Genomic DNA, 11,578 nt, shown 5'->3' with positions numbered 1-11,578 from the left:
AACAACATAAATTATATGGAATACATTATTGTCCTAACTAAAAACAGAACAGGAACGGGTAACTGTGTATTTGGAGTGTCTGTACATAATTAAAACATAGCCAGTATGCAAAGAGTCTGTATAGTTTTGATATTCTCCATATAGCCTAATTTCTGTGAGGATCATGGTAAAATACTATAGTGTAGAAGAGTTGCAGGATCAATCATCCTTATCAAGGGCAGCACCCTTCCCTTGGGTGAAGTCCCTAAATGCAGAAAAGAAGTAGACATAGGGGAAAGCATCTCCAACTGAGAGTACAAAGTCTCTCCTCTCTCTTTGATTGTAGAGTTTTGTACAAATGTTCACCACCACAGCATCTCAGCACCTTCTGGCTTAGATTGGAAAGTCCCTAGTGGACTCCATGGACTCTCAAGCACATCTCAGTTTTGGGGTTACAGAAAGAGTCTGCTTGGGGTAGGTTGTGGAGGATATTTTTGGGGTGGAGGAGCAGCACAGGAAAAGCACAATGGTTGTGGCGAATGTCAGTCTGGTTATAAGAAGGACTTTGGCAGACTCCAGGGCATATAGCCAGACAGGATCAGCCTCCAGGATAACCACAGTCAATGGAAGCTGATACAGAATCACTCCAGGACTCAACTGAGTTAACGCTGTTTATGAAGGAAATTTTTGTGGAACCTGAAACTTTGGGCCTATGACTTCTAGTCAGCATCCATCAAAGTCAATGGGACAAGTCACTTTCCATTGATTAGAACGGGAGCTTGATCGGGCTCTGTGATTGTAAGGATGAGGCTGAGGCCATGACTGACATACTTATGATCAGAAGCCAGCAATTCCCAGCTACCTCCTAGACCCTTTGGATGTCAGGTACTTTGTATTATTATTAGGAAAGAGGGGGAGAAAATGCAGAAAACCTTTTATTTGGTTCAGAACTTGCTTCCTGTGTCACAAATTCAGGACATGCTATTTTAGTCCGAGACAACCAAATTCTCATCCACTAACAAACAGAAAAAGGACCCTAAAGTCTCAAAAACTTGTCAGAAGCCTTGTGAAAAGTGAAGAGATGAGGATGCTATTTAGGGGGGGGATTTTCAAAAGTGCTCAGCACTGGCCAAACTGCTCTTTCAAAATCAATGGTCAAACTCCCCATTGATTTCAACAGGCAGAGTTAGGCCAAAGCTGAGCAGTTTTGAAAAATCCCACCGTTAGTGAGTTTATATAGATGTATATTTTTTGCTGAGGGGGATTTGAGAACAAAGAATGTGTCTCTTCATTTTCTTCTCCCCATCCTCTGTCCTGGTTTCCAGAGAGTCTGTCCAGCCAGCCAGTTAATCCATACTCATCAGCATGGTCTGGAGGACATTTACAAGGTGCTCACATATTTGCTGATGGAAAGGAAAGAGATGTTTTTACATAATAGAGTAACCAACAGCTACCTAAACATTCTTTTTAAAAAAGTGTTTCTGGTTTGTGTCTTAGGCCACGTCCACACGCTAGGGACTATATGTAAGTGGGGGAATAGTCCCGCTATTGCGGGGAACTTTCCTGGCTTCTGCACTACCCCGTTGAAGTGGGCTAGCAAAAGGATCTGAGCCCTCGCTCCCACTTCCTTTACCAGGTGGCCTCCCTGCCCTTGAGGACTCCCCTTCCACTCTCCTGTCTGCCAGAGTCCTTGTAACCCCAGCAAGGCTGGGCCCAGGTTTCCTGGGGGCTCGACCCGCAACTCTGCTGTGGTGACCTAGGACGGGGGCTAGGGTGTCCCCACTCCGGGGTACTCTCTCTGCACTGGGCACTTCTCTGACCCACTGACCATTACATAGAAGATAAAGCAAATGCAAGTTATTTAATCAACAATTAATTTTAAAAAGAATAAGGAAAAATGGGAAAGGCTAAAGGAACCACATCAACCCGCTCTGTGGCAGGGAACATCACAAACAGTGTCTCTGAAATGTCCGGGCAGTTCACAGTCTGTTCCTTGTAAGTCCCAGGCCTTCTTCTCAGGCCCTGGCTGTGCTGCAGGGATGCTGTGGGCTGGACACTTGCTCTGGTGGTGGCCACACACTCTCAGGCTCTAAGTGGTAGGACCCTTCTTCCCAATATCGCCCCCCACCCTGTCAGGGTTATGATCCAAGCCTGGCCTGCAGAGCCTCTTGGCTGAGGCGTCTCCCTGTGGTGGGCCTGCTGCCCAGCGCCCCCCTCGCTCTCTCCAGCCGCTCACCACACCCAGCTCCAGACTGCTCCAGCCCCAGCTCCACCACTCTGTGTCTGCACTGCTGCTGCTGCTGCTCTGCTACCAGCTCCCTGGGCTGCTTCTTTGGCCCCTCTGCCTCTGCTCGCTGCAGCTCTGCTCCCAGGACAGGTTTGCTCTGCAGGCTGCTTTTGTGACTCTGCTCCCAGCACTGACCTGCTTCGTGGGCTGCTTTTCTGGCCCCTCTGGCTCTGGTTGCTGCAGCTCTGCTCCCAGGGCAAGTCTGCTCTCTCTGGGCTGTGCCTCTGGCTTTGGGGCTGCAGCTCTGCTCTCAGGACAGGGTCTGCTCTCTCTGGGCTGATTTTCTGGTCCCTCTGGATCTGGCACAGCTCTGCTCCCCAGCTCAGCTTGCACCCCTGCTCTCTCCTTAGCTCAGCCCCACTCTGTCTGACCCAAGCAAATCCAGTTCACAGGGAGGATGGGACCTCCCCGGCCTCCTGACTCCCTGTTTAGCCTGCTCACCCTGTCATTCAGGCTGACCTGGAGCATTGGCCTCTTCCCATTGTTCCTTGGGGCTGTCAGTCTCAGAGTCCTGATTCCCCATCGACCCTTCCCCCTTTTTAGTACTGGAAGCTAGCAACTAAAATACCTCCACTGAATGTTAGTAAGGGGGCAACAGTCCCTTTACATATAGCAGCATAGCTATGGTGCTGTAGCTATGCCAGCATGACTCCACAGTGTAGACACAGCAATGGGAGAGGTTTTTCCATTACCGTAGGAACGCCACTTCTTCAAATGATGGTGGCTAGCTCGATGTAAGCATTCTTCTGTTGACCTAGCTGTATCTACACCAGGATTAGTTTGGCATAGCTAAAGTTCTGAGGAGTGTGGCTTTTTCACACCCGAGTGCCGTAGCTATGCCAACCTAAATTTTAAGTGTAGACCAGGCTTTAGAATTTAGGGCGTTCCTCGTGGAACTGCTGTGTTGAGCCTTAATTACTGTTGTGGAAGGCTGTAGGGTTTGTCTGCAGAAGTCAACCGAGTCTCTCGCCATACTGAAAAGTGTGGGGGAGGGGAAGGGGCTGGACTGCAGACATAGAACAAACTGCATGCTACCAGTGAAGAGCACAATGAGCTGTTGTCATACATGCAGTGCAAAGATCTGGTTTCAGTTATGTAAACTTTAAATAAAAAGAATTTAGTTCAGCACAAGCTTTTTGCTTTACTATGAAGAACACTACAACTGGAGATTAATACAACGTATAATGTACACACTAACTCTGCCCTGAGAAACTGTGGCTGCTTAAGTATGGACAAAAGAAGGATTACTTGTACCCACGAGTCTATTGTTTTGCATGCATTGTAGTTACATTATTTACACTTTTTCTGTTTTCTAAAGGAAATGTCAATAAAGAAGAGTACAGCCCAGAATACAACACAGCAGTGATTGCAAAGCACCAACGGCACAGGTTTTGTGCATTAGGTGCAGAGACTTTTCTCTTTCATACATCATTGACTCATTGCTGCAGGAATTCTAAAAGTTGTTACAAAAAGTAGTGGTTAATTTGTTGGCTTAAGAGAGCTCTGCAGTGTCACTAGTCCCTAATACACGCAAACCAAAGCCACATCAACAGAGAGGACCCAGGCCTGCTGATGGTGGGGGTGCAGAGTGGGGGCAGCCGGCTTCAGCAGAGTTACTGAGCAGGCTTAATCCATATGAGCATGCTCAGTACAAGCTAAGCAGCAAAGGGGAGGTCATGTGACCCCACGCGACCCCCTATGCATCGCATCTGCACATCAGCAACAAGAAGCTGTGGATTTGATTTTTTTTCCCACTTTTGAGCCTATTCTGCTCTCAGGTACACTAGTGTAAATGCAGAGTAATTCCATTTATGTTAATGGAGTTACACAAGGCAACAGAGCAGAATCTGGCCCTTTGAGTTCTAAATCCATAGGTGCAGGAACTAGGGGTTTGGGGGATGCTGCAGCATCCCCAGGCTTCATGCGGGGCTCCGCTCCCAACCCAGCTCCCAGCCCAGCAGGAGAGGTCCCGGATGCTGGCCCCACTCCCGGATCTCTGCTCCCAACCCTGCACATGGGCTCCTGGCCCTGCTCCTGGGGTTCTGCTGCTGGCCCCATGCCCGGGGTCCCGGCTGCTAGCCCCATGCTCACCTCCAATTGTGGTCCAAGCCTCAACCCTGTCTGGGTCCCCCCTCCCGGAGATACGGCCCTGCTCCCAGCCCCAGCTCCAGAGAGGGAAGCATGGACAGGTGTAAGGGGGCTGGCTTTCAGCACCCCCACTATTAAAAGTGTTACAATGCCACAGTCAAAATCTGATCTTTTGTCCATTCTCCTAGGCTGATTGATAGTCTGCAACAAAGCTTTATCTCAAACATGGTATAGGCACACACACAGAAAGAATCACAAAGTAAAAATTAGCCACAGTCAATGGCCATAAATACTGCAGTATCTTCTAGCTGATTGGCAAACCCAAATTAAAAAGGCATACTGCCTCTGCCACCATCTGTTCAGCTGTTCTCTGCAGTATCAGTCAGGTATCTACTGACTGGGTAAGCTTGGGCAAGTCACTTAACCTTGTGGCACCTCAGCTTCCAATTTAAAAAAGTGTATTGAGATCCTCAGCTCAAAAGCCACATGAACAAGATGATTTTATTACTACTGACCATCCAAATAATCCTATTTATGATGCCTTACTACGCAAAGAGCAGCTAATAAGAATAGACTAGTAAGACGTTTGTGTCAACAAGAAGAGCATTTGTAGTTTAATTTTATTTTTTTTAACTACGGGAGCCCAGTAAATAGTAGAAATAAGAAGCCATAAAAGAAATCCAGAGATCGTAAATGAGTGTTGATTAGAGGAGAGATTAAATCCTATCAGATGTTCTTCCATTAAATAATGTTATTCCCTAGTGATGTTGGCAACTTGAGCTCAATTTATTAAACTACGAGCATAACATCAAATACTGCATTTTTTAATATTTTTCATTACACAAAAAATCTACTTTATTTTGTTTGTGTCACTGAAATCTCTGAAGTTTGCACTATTATTATTTGGTAGTATTTGTGCCACCTTTCATGTTACTCATACTATTGAACAGAGGTCTGGTGGAAAGAGACAGCAATGGCTGCATGTACGATTAGCCGAAACCTGGATTACTGGTTAAAGGACAAGACTTGTGTGACCTTGGGCAAATCGCTAGAGCTCAGGCCTAAACACTCCGATCAGGTGTCAAGTGTCCTCAACTCCCACTAATTTCATTTGTGGGTGCTCAACACCCTATTAAGTGCTCAGCATCTTGTAAGAGTGAGCTTTTAATTTATGTGCCTCAGTTTCCTCATCTGTGAAACACAATATAAACCTCACAAGGCTGTTTTGACACTTATTCCAGCAATGCTTTTAAACTGCCTTGAGCTCTCAAAGACACTCTAGAAAGTGTATTAAACAGTACCAGTCAATCTAGAGTGCTTTAAAAAAAAATCAATGTAGCAAGTTAAGACTATTACATTATATAAGGACTTCAGTGACAACTATTTTCAGTAACAAAACTAGAAGGAGTTTTCTGTTGACCACTAACAACCATACAGAAGACATAAGAGAAATTTTTTATTGGATCAAATTTGCTAAGAAGGAACATTTATTACAAAGAATACAATTTACTTTGTTAATGTCTATATTATTCTTTTACTGACTGTATTTGAATGGTTTCAGAATAGCAGCCATGTTAGTCTGTATCCGCAAAAAGGAAAGGAGGACTTGTGGCACCTTAGAGACTAACAAATTTATCTGAGCATAAGCTTTTGTGAGCTACAGCTCACTTCATCGGATGCATGAATGAGAATTCTTTTTCACCATCCAGTTTCTCTTATTACAAGAAGGTCATCATTGTAACTGTGATCTCATGTGATGGGGGAGGGGTGGTAGATTGTGCTGTCACAGTCAGTGTTATGACTTGGTTACAGGATCAAGCAGGAGGAGATGAGTTAGGAGGAAGATACCTACTGTGCAGATTAGGAATGGGCCTTAAGCAATATTACAGATCCAGTCTCTGCAAACTTCAGATAGTTCAGAACCTAGATGTCAGATCTTATCTTTCCAGTTTTATCTAATCTCTAGTTCAAACAATTATTTTGGATAATCAGTCAACAGGAGCGTAGGAAGAAAGTTGCTACTTTCAATCCTCATTGTACATCCAATTTTGCGTTTATTCTTTAGTATTTTAATTTAGTGTGTCATGATACTTTAAATCTCACCACAGCCAAAAGTCTCTTTATTGAAACAGCATCACTACTAGGTGTGGAATAACGCTACTGTAAATCTTCCTTGTCATGCACAAGCAGGACATGATAAAGTAAAATCAAACTGAAGTGGCAATCCAGGAGACTGACCCAATCCATTCAGTGAAACACAGCTGTTCAAGTGTGAGATCTTAGGGTTACATGAAATGAATGACTAAAGTGCAAACTGCTCCAGAGAGCCACTTATCTTGCTCTCTATAATTAATGTAATATTTTAGGTGAGGAGAGAAAAGGTTAAGGTTAATTCTCCAGTGGGGGCCATTGCTGAGAAACAGCCTCTAATTTCTCTTCCAGGGAGGTTCAAACACATTCTAAATATGGCAGAAAAAAACTCCCATTAAGCTGGTGTCAATATATCAAGGAGATGATTACAGCCATTTATGGAAACTGTCAAAATGACTCTGCTATAAAACAAAGAGTGTTGACTATAGGAAGTACATTATCAGGTAATTAACACTCTATCTGCTTAACAAGGAAGCAGAACAAAATGAGAGGAAGGAGATGACATCAAATGCACGGGAAATACAGTTGAATCTACTCTCAGATGGGTAAAACGTGCTATTAGGAATACACAGAGTTACCAAACAGCACCAGTCATGTTGAAAACTAGAAACAATGATGTCACACCAGCTGCTGGGAATCACCCCGGGTCCAGTGTAGGCCTTGGTTTGCACATATGTGATCAACTGAAAAGCAAAGAATCCTGGGCTGCAATCTTTTGAGTTCTCACTGCAAATTCCTCCACAGCTGTGGCCACAGCAGGTGTATGGCAGGGTGGAATGGGGGAAATGGGCTGTGCATTTCAACACATGCACCTGCCCCCTCATGCTCCATCCCTGCTGGGATTAACACTCTCCAGGCAAGAGCAATTTCCACACATGGTTTGCAGAGGAGCTGTGCCCATTCTCAGGCAGCCTTGAATTCAGGAATACACTGGCCCATATCCTCATTCTGGTGTAAATTGGCATCTCTCCATTGACTTCAACACCACTCCAGTTTACTACACGAGCTGAGGACCTGACACACTACTTTTTCCTCATTAAACCCTTGACATTCTGAGCTGTTAACCAGTCACAAGATTTGGATGGAAAGCTATACGTCCCTGGAGATTTAATGGATGAATTGTTTAATAATGAACAATAATTGAATGTTGCCATTTTATGGAGGTAGAAAGAAAAGGAGAACTTGTGGCACCTTAGAGACTAACAAATTTATTAGAGCATAAGCTTTCGTGAGATGAAGTGAGCTGTAGCTCACGAAAGCTTATGCTCTAATAAATTTGTTAGTCTCTAAGGTGCCACAAGTTCTCCTTTTCTTTTTGCGAATACAGACTAACACGGCTGCTACTCTGAAATTTATGGAGGTAGGTTGATTTTGCATCAACTTAGAGTCTGGCTCATTAGTTCTGCATTGGCAGCTTTAATGTGGGCCTGTATCTGCCTGAGTATCACTAAGGGACCCCAAGCTGACCTTTTAAAAATATTTTACTACTATTTGTTGTTGATATTAGATTAGTTTCTGAACATGCATTAATGCTTCTGTTGTAGATTATAGACACCATCCAACAGGAAATATCCCTTTAGAATAGGGACATTGTTATGTGATATACTGTGCCTTGACAGCATGATTTTTATACTTGGACAAAGCCAGATTAAAAAGCTATTAATGCTCATCAAAGAATTCATGCATTAAACCACCAGGGATGTATAGTTTTCCATCCTAATCTTGTAGCTGGCAATCTACTCAAAATGTCAAAGGTTTAATTAGTGGGGGGAAACTATATATCTAGTGGGCCAGATCCTCACTTGGTTGGCTTCAGTGAAGTTAATGGAGCAATGTCATTTACACGAGCCAAAGAGTATAGCTACAGATAATTCTTCGCTTCTACCGATATTATTAAAAACTCACTGAGTGTATTCTGCCCACCCTTACTCAGACCAAGTAATGCTTTACTTTGTGAATAGTACCACAGACACCAACTTTACATTGTGCTAGGCGATGCTTGACCCCGGCTCTGCCCCAGGCTCCGCCCCACTCCATCCCTTCCCCCAGCACATCCCTGCGTCCTGCCACTTCCTTCAGCACCCATTGGCCAGGAACAGAGAACCGCAGCCACTGGGACCTGTGGGGGGCCATGCCTGCGGAGGGTCAATATCACCAAAATGTCTTGCGGCCCGCAATCAGTTTGCCCTGGTGGGCCACACCACTGACTTAGTCATGTGAGTAAGGATGGCCGAATCTGGCCCCAAACTAGACATTCAAAAGGCAACAGTACTTTTTATATCTACCAGAAAAGTAGTGCGTATGTTTATCCATCATTATTGATCAGTTTGAGCCACTCCATAATAAAGAAAGAACACAGCACATTTCTTAGCAAGGCCAATTGTCCTTGAACCGAGATTGGGCTTCCACTAGTCTTTTGGAAAAGTTGGAAGTAGGTAATGAGAGTAGATATTTTCAGTGTTCAAAAATGCCTGCTCACAATGCATGCTCCTGTTCAATATGCATCAAGAATTCCCTTATTGGAAATACAAACAACAAGAGAAATCAGAATTTTAGGAGTCCAGCTGCATCTCTTTAAGAAAGCAAATGGTACAACTCTAAAATTGACCATCAGTTATCAAGAAGAAAGAAATCCTATCAGGAATTGAATTCAAATCTGCCACTTTTAGAAAGGACATCTCAGTTTAAAGAAGAAGGTCACCTACAGCGGTTCATGCCATTGGGAGTCAGTAGGATGATTCTACCTATATGGTACAATCCAGACATATCTGCAACTGAGAAATGCCAACTCTTTCATTTGTGTGCGTACCTTTAACCTGTAGCATTCTCTTATCACCACCTTATCGTATCACATCAAACAGAGAACATTGGTTCATATGGATGACAGAACCCTTGTTCATGTGATGTCAACCAATCCTCTGCAGGTTTCAGAGTAGCAGCTGTGTTAGTCTGTATTCGCAAAAAGAAAAGGAGTACTTGTGGCACCTTAGAGACTAAAAAATTTATTTGAGCATAAGCTTTCGTGAGCTACAGCTCACTTCATCGGATGCATTTGGTGGAAAATACAGTGGGGAGATTTATATACACACACAGAGAACATGAAACAATGGGTTTTATCATTCACACTGTAAGGAGAGTGATCACTTAAGATGAGCCATCACCAGCAGCGGGGGGGGGGGAAGGAGGAAAACCTTTCATGGTGACAAGCAAGGTAGGCTATTTCCAGCAGTTAACAAGAACATCTAAGGAACAGTGGGGGGTGGGGTGGGGTCAGGGGGGAGAAATAACATGGGGAAATAGTTTTACTTTGTGTAATGACTCATCCATTCCCAGTCTCTATTCAAGCCTAAATTAATTGTATCCAGTTTGCAAATTAATTCCAATTCAGCAGTCTCTCGTTGGAGTCTGTTTTTGAAGGATAGCCACCCTCAGGTCTGTAATCGAGTGACCGGAGAGATTGAAGTGTTCTCCGACTGGTTTTTGAATGTTATAATTCTTGACGTCTGATTTGTGTCCATTTATTCTTTTATGTAGAGACTGTCCAGTTTGACCAATGTACATGGCAGAGGGGCATTGCTGGCACATGATGGCATATATCACATTGGTAGATGCGCAGGTGAAAGAGCCTCTGTGTGTAGAAAGAGAGAGCAGTAGATAAGTTGGCCATGTCTACAATACAAACTTTGGTCGACTCAAGTTATGTCAACCTAAAGCCACTGCAGTTAATGAATTACACATGCGCATGCACACTTGGCCATTGCATCAATACTGCACATACTGACCAGTTCTTGTGTCAATGCACAGTTCAGTGCACCCTGGGCAGACATCTCAGTGTGCCACTTATCATCCAGTGCACTGTCTTTTGAGAAATTTTGGCAATGCATGGTGCAGCAGAAATGAGTTGCACTGGGAGCAAGGGAGCAAGTTCCCATCATGCAATTTTCTCCATCCCATAATGCCATCCATATCCCATAATTTTTGCACATTTTTAAAAAATCCCACAAACCTGTGCAACAATTTTTGCTGATTGCCATCTCTGACAGAAGCATGGTGCCTGCAGAGCTCTCAGCTCTGCATTGCTGGCATGAACATTGCAAACACAGGACAAATGATCATCCAGTATTAGCAGAGCCGCATGAAGAACCACAGCAACAAGGGCCATGATGATTTATTGGAGGGCAAATTGCTGAGGGACATAGAAAAAACAATTTAAGGTTGTTTGTGGCATTCGTGGAGCAGCTGCAGACAGTGGAGTGCAGTTTCTGGGCCCAAGAAACCAGCCCTGATTGGTGGGATCACATCATAATGCAGATTTGGAATGCTGGGTAGTAGCTACAGAACTTTCAGATGGGAAAGGCCACATCCCTGGATCTGTGTGCTGAGCTCACATCAGCCCTCCAGTGCATGAACACTAGGATGAGCGCTGCACTGACAGTTGAGAAGCAAGTGGTAATCACACTATGGAAACTTGCAACACTGAATTGCTACTAGTCAGTGGGGTTGGAGTTAAAAAATTCACAGTGGGGCCGTTGTCATGCAAGTCTGTGGAGCCATTAATCATCTTCTGCTACACAGGACGGTGACATTAAGCAATGTGCAAGACATAGTGGATGGCTCTGCAGAAATGGGGTTCCTGAACTGCGGTGGGGCGACAGATGGCACACATATTCCAAGGTTGACACCAGCCCACTTTGCCATAGAATACATCAACAGAAAGGACTAATTTTCTGTGGCTATGCAAGCACTGGTGGATCACTAGAGATGCTTCACCTATCAATGTGGCGGGTCAGGGAAAGTGCATGACGCTCACATCTTTAAGAACACAGTAGTGTTCAGGAAGCTGCAAGCAGGGACATTCTTTCATGACGGGCAGATTACCATTGGTGATGTTGAAATGCTAATAGTAATTCTGAGGGACCCAGCCTACACTTTGCTCCCTAGATTAATGGAGCCCTACACTGGCCATCTTGACAGCTCCAAGGAAAAATTCAACTACTGGCTCAGCAGGTGCAGAATGACAATTGAAGGTGCTTTTGGTAGTTTAAAAGGATGCTGATGGTGTTTACTCACAAG

Source organism: Dermochelys coriacea, chromosome 1 (genome assembly GCF_009764565.3).
Source record: "Dermochelys coriacea isolate rDerCor1 chromosome 1, rDerCor1.pri.v4, whole genome shotgun sequence".
In the NCBI taxonomy this organism is placed as follows: domain Eukaryota; kingdom Metazoa; phylum Chordata; order Testudines; family Dermochelyidae; genus Dermochelys; species Dermochelys coriacea.
Note: the sequence above shows the minus strand (reverse complement) of the source record.